General features: G+C 34.5%; 1 protein-coding gene across 1 annotated transcript in view; it reads right to left on the reverse strand.

Moving 5' to 3' along the window:
* Nucleotides 1-3,771, reverse strand: part of tbl1xr1b (TBL1X/Y related 1b) — a 41,380-nt gene extending 37,609 nt beyond the window's left edge. Inside the window, exon 1 of the mRNA XM_079243179.1 lies at nucleotides 3,594-3,771. The gene's annotated coding sequence lies outside the window, so the exon portion shown is untranslated. The remainder of the gene's footprint in view (nucleotides 1-3,593) is intronic.
* Nucleotides 3,772-6,000: the final 2,229 nt, after the last annotated feature.

The following is a 6,000-nucleotide window of genomic DNA, read 5'->3' on the forward strand; positions in this document are numbered from 1 at the left end:
TAAGTGTAGCCTAAATCACCGCAGACATGGTCTTTATCTGATGTGAACAGCGGTTTAGACTGAAAACATCACAGCTCTGATGCTGTACGATACGTGCTGTATGAACTCTCTCTGCTCCAGGACACACAAACGTAAAAACACCAGCATGAAGCAGCGTGCAGATGCAAAGTGACGACTTCATGGACATTAGGATGAGGAGGAGAGTCGGTTTTTAGATGCATCGCGATACAAATGTGGAAGGTGCATACTTGATATGCAACTGTTTTTACTATCATTATTATTATTAATGCTAAAGATCCTTTTATGACAGCTGTGATTTCAATAAATGTGTTTTGTTTTTTTTTGTTTACTTAATATTGTTGATTCAACAGAGGTAAATATTCCTGCATTCATTAAGGGGCCATGTCAGTCAGATAAACAGGATGATGAGTGAAAAGGTGAGATGGCATAGCTGAGATTCCTGTGCAGTGTTACTGACTGCAGGATCTTAAATGATCTGGATGTACTGATGAAAACATTCCTTTCCTCCAACAAGCTCTGATCTGTTGTTGTTCTCTGGTTAACCTCAGTCCCAGCATTTCCCCGTCATACATCCAGTTACGTTCAGACTGCCATGACCATCGCATTCTGTAGGTTTTTCTTTTAATATCTTTTGTTTTCTGCAAACCACTATATTTAAACATCTTTATTTTCCTTTCATAAATCCCAATAATAGTAAATAATTTTATATAAATTTATCTACAAGTGAACTGAAACATGAGAACAGTCAATATCTCATTAACATGATCATTTTCAGTACGATGGTGCAGAAAACCGTATGTAGATTGGCAGGTCTTCAATCACCTGATTTTAAAATGGATGTTTAAATTCATGATGGGTGTAGGAAGTTACACCAAACAGGGTAAGAACTGAAGTCCTGGACTGAAGCAGAGCATCTAAACCTGAAGTTCATGCATTGTTAAGCAGCTTGTAAGGGTTTAAGTTGATCAATTACTTGCTCTTGTGAGCATATTGCAGTAACAACTCTGTTTATTCATCCTTCATTCATTTTCTACAGTTTGGACTTATCCCTGGACATACACATTCATTCCCAGGGGGAATTTAGCGACCAATTAGCCAAACGTGCAAGTCTTCAGAAAGCTGGAGAACCCGCAGAAAGCCCACACATACATACAGATGATACTAACTCCACACAGAAAGGCCTCTGTGTGAGCTGCCCCCCAGCTGAGGCTCGAACCAGCAGCATCCGTACTGCGATGCCAGTGATGTAAGGCCACACCAATGTGTTGCTGTCTGACTCGCATAGTTTAGTCTACATCCAGCTTTTTATACCTTGCTTTTGAAAAAGTGTCAAGTAGTCAAACATGGGGGGAAAAGATCCATTAAGCAGCACCAATTATGACTTTATAATGCCATCGAAGCCATCCGAATCAAAATCAAATGAACAAATCATCATGTACCTAAAGATTCCCACTGTTATATAACTTACTGTACCTACTTTTTAGTACTCCCACCAACTGGAAACACTGTTAAACCCCTCATACTAGCTACATGCAGCTTTACATATCAATACAAATCAAAATGTGCTTCCATGCATCAGATGCCTCTTCTAAAACACTCCCCAGCATCTTGTCGCTGATTCTGGATCATATATGAGTTTGTTTTGTGTCACAACATCCAGCTGCACAATTCAGATTCTGTTCTGTTCCCACACATCTCCCCACTGTGGCGTGCCTTCTTGCATATGACTGATTTTGTGGAAAATTATGTACAAACATACAGTTGTGCTCATATGTATTCATCACTATAATAACTGGAGACTTAAAAGACAAACAATACCTAAAAATCTGTAAAAATATAATTTAGTAATATAAGACACTGTTTTTTTCATTTAACTGAGTTGAAGAAAGAAAACAAACAAATTGGTCCTGGACCAATTAGAGCATTTTTCTGTTGAACAGTGGGACAAAATACCTGTCAACAGGTGCAGAAGTCTGAGAGGAACAGAAAACACCTGACTGTAGCAGAAACAATAAAGGATTGTTCAACAAAATATTAGTTTATGGGTGATGTAATATGTAATAAATTTGTTTGATTTAAAAAAATATATATATATTTCTAATGAACCAGAATTAGAAAATATGATTTTCATAAATTTTTTTTTATCTTTTATTACTTTAGTCAATTTCAGCTTATTTTACAGGCAGCTGTTTTTTCCTTCTTTCATGAAAGGGTATGAATAAATATGAGCACAATTGTATGCAAGTGCTTTTATCTTTTTTTATCTTAAATTTTTTTTTTTATCTGATTAAAAAGCAATAGGGGTGGGAAAATGTAAAGGAAAAATAAAAAATCTGGATTTTTTTGTTTCACAATTTTAAATTTTTTTGTTAAAAAAAAATCGATTTTTTTTTTTCAATTAAATAAAATGAATTCACTATCAAATTTTTGTAATTTTTTATTGATCTTTTTACTGGTCTTCTTGGGCATTATAGCAACAGAATGATGATCTGGCTATTGTGTTGTTTTCTCCTAAATGAAATCAAGAAAAATTACAAGCAAAAAGAAATTTGATAAATTTTATTTTTGTTTTTAATCTACAAAAATCATCAATATTGAAGAATTTTGAGAATGGCAATTTAAATCAAATCGGCACCAGAAAAAAAATCGCAATCGAATCGGGACAAAAGCATATCGTCACAGCTCTAATAAGCAAGGCCTTTTATCTTATGTGTTAGCTTTTAAAAAAAAAAAAAAAAAAAAAAAAAAAAATATAAAAATATATATATATATATATATATATATATATATATAAATTTCTATTGAACCTGAATTACAAAATAATGTAATGATTTTCATAAAATTTTTATTTATTATTACTTTAGAATATTTAAACTTATTTTGCAGCCATCTGTTTTCTGTTTTGCCAGGAATTATGTCATGACAGTAAAATGAGCAGATAAATAGACTGACCCAAAAACACACACACACGTCAGTGTGTAGGTTTACTGGATAAATTAGTTCATGACTGACTCATACTGGTTTGTTTGTGCCACAACACTGCTCTGAATACAATGGTTTTCTATTAGCAGCACGTTTTTTTCTGGGCTTCACCAGTAATTCCAGTCAGTGAAGTACTGGTTTGCTGACAGCTGACCACATGTCACAGGTCACAACGTGGGTGTACTGGGGATGTTGAAATTAGCTTTCTTTTTCTTTTTTTTTTTTTTTTAAATATTACCTAGCAGTTCCTTTTACGTTCACCTTGCTAACCAGGGCAATAAACAGTTTTTTACTTGTTAAATCTTTTATGTAGCATCTGACATGTTAGCTTGCAGGCTAACATGCGTGCTTTCACGCCTTGAGCTTGGCGGCTGCTGTGTCGACTCCACACATGCAAGACTGCGGTTATTTTTTTTTATACTTCCAAGGCAAATACGCCAAAAAGTAACACACCAAGTTTCATATGTACTGCTTGTTACAACAGTTATGCAAAAAAACTGTTTTTTGTCGCCAGCTAGCCAGTAGCTAGCTGAGCTAAACCTAGCCTAGCATGCTAAGCTACTGACAGGTAGCCACAATCTCATACCTACTTGGATTAAACACTTTCAACAGACGAGATCTTCCACAGCTCTCGTTCTCAAGTCAGAGCATGTTGTCGCTTACAAATCGATTACAAAAGTGTCTGTTTTCAGTCGCAGATGAGCTATATAGTGAGGTTATAATGTTGAAGCTAAAGCCCGCCGGTAAGAAGCCTGCTACAGCTTCAGACAGAGAGGTGACCCCACATGCAGAAATGAGCTGCGTGTAAATACTGCTATTTCAAAGCGTCACTTATTCACTATAGCTTACTGTAAAGATCATTAACACAACGTGGAGTGGGTACACACAAGTAGACAAACCGCATTTGTTTCTAGCTAAACTAATTAGGACAACAAAAATGGCTATAAACGTCACTAACCTATTTTTTTAAAAAGCCATCAAACATCCTGCGCTTTTTTCCTCTTCTGCTCCTCGACCTCTTTCCCAGCGTTGTTTAAATAAAATAAAAAAAAAAAACCTTCTTCACACATTTACAACTAAAAAAAAATCCGCATTTCCACGTTGAAACCTATTTAGATAGGAGAGGGGGGGGGGAAAAAGGAGGGGAGGGTAGACAAGCAAGGCTGGGAGAAGTTTGTCCCGCAGCCAAGCAGCAGTCATAACAGTGTCCTTCTCCGCGCCCATCCCCCACCACAGCTCACTTCTGCCTGGCGGGTCACCACTAGCTGTGGATTAATGGCACCCCACCCCCTCTGCTCTGCTCAGTCATTCAGACGGGAAAGTCAACAACAACCTTACATCATCCTTGCAATCTGGAGTTTACACCATGGTTTACTCTGATTTCTGATAAACACATCACCTACAACCATTTCCTCAAGGCTGAGGATGATCACAGTCAAGATGTTTTCATTCACACGTTAAACATTTTACTTTATGTTATTTATCAATAACCTACAGTGATTACATTTTTAAATGATGACATATATATATATATATATATATATATATATATATATATATATATATATATATATATATATATATATATATATACATATATATATATATATATATACATATATACATATATATATATATACATATATATATATATATATATATATATACATACATATATATATACATATATATATATATATATATATATATATACATACATATATATATATATATATATATATATATATATATATATATATATATATATATATATATATATATATATATATATATATATATTCATTCATACCCTTTCATTGAAGAAGGAAAAAACAGCTGCCGAACAAATAAAACATTTTATGAAAATCATGACATTATTTTCCAATTCTGGTTCAATAGAAATATTTTTTTTCAATAAAGCAAACAAGATTTATTTTGTAAATTTATTACACATTACATTACTCATAAACTAATATTTAGTTGAACAATCCTTTAATGTTTCCGCTCCAGTCAGGTGTTTTCTGTTCCTCTCAGTCAGACTTCTGCACCTGTTGACAGGTATTTTGTCCCACTGTTCAATAGAAAAGTGCTTTAATTTGTCCAGGACCAATTTGTTTGTTTGTTGTTGTTTTTTTTTCTTCCTTCAACTCAATTGAATGAAAAAACAGTGTCTTATTTTACTAAATTATATTTTTGCAAATTTGTAGTTATTGTTCCTTTTTTAAGTGTCCAGTTACGTGAGTGACTGTTGTAAATTCAGCCTTTTCTTTAATGAAAGGGGATAAATACATATGAGCACAACTGTATGTGTGTGATTGGTTGTTACAGCATGCACTCATTCCTGTATCTGTACAGCTCCAGGCTTTTCCAGTGTGAGATGATGACATCCTGTGAAATGGAGAGTTGAAGGGCCGGCCTGAACCTTTATGGGACACAAGACAACCTCAACAGCATGGATCATGTTTACATGAGAGTTTTAATTCTGAGTAAAAGTTAAATTTGCTTTAAACTGATGAAAAATGAACACATAAACACTTAATTCCAAATTAAAAAGTCTGAATTAAACGTAATCTCGACATGGCTGGTTTATTCCGATTTTAAATCTGAACTGATTAATTCCTCTATCATGTAAACAATCATGTAGTGGTCTGTGCATGCTCCATACCTTGTCCTCTCGCAGGACGCAGTCTTCTGCTTCCCATCTACGGTACTTTTTCCTCTGGTAGATGAAATTCAGAATAGTGAATTAAAAATGTAGCTTATGTGTGCTTAACTTTTAATCCTGATTGATTATTTCATATGCTGCAAATGTAAAACATCCATTAGTTTGCATTATTTGCAGATGTCTGACGCGGCATAGTGGTGTCACTTTGGTTATGGGTTTTAACCATAATTGGGAAGAAAATTCAGAATAATGTGATGTTTGAGTGTGGCGTCCTAAATCTGTACTGCAGCCAGTTTATCCGTGACTTATGTTTGGGACTGGACAGCAGCCTC

This window comes from Telmatherina bonti (assembly GCF_933228915.1).
Source record: "Telmatherina bonti genome assembly, chromosome: 7".
Lineage (NCBI taxonomy): Eukaryota > Metazoa > Chordata > Actinopteri > Atheriniformes > Telmatherinidae > Telmatherina > Telmatherina bonti.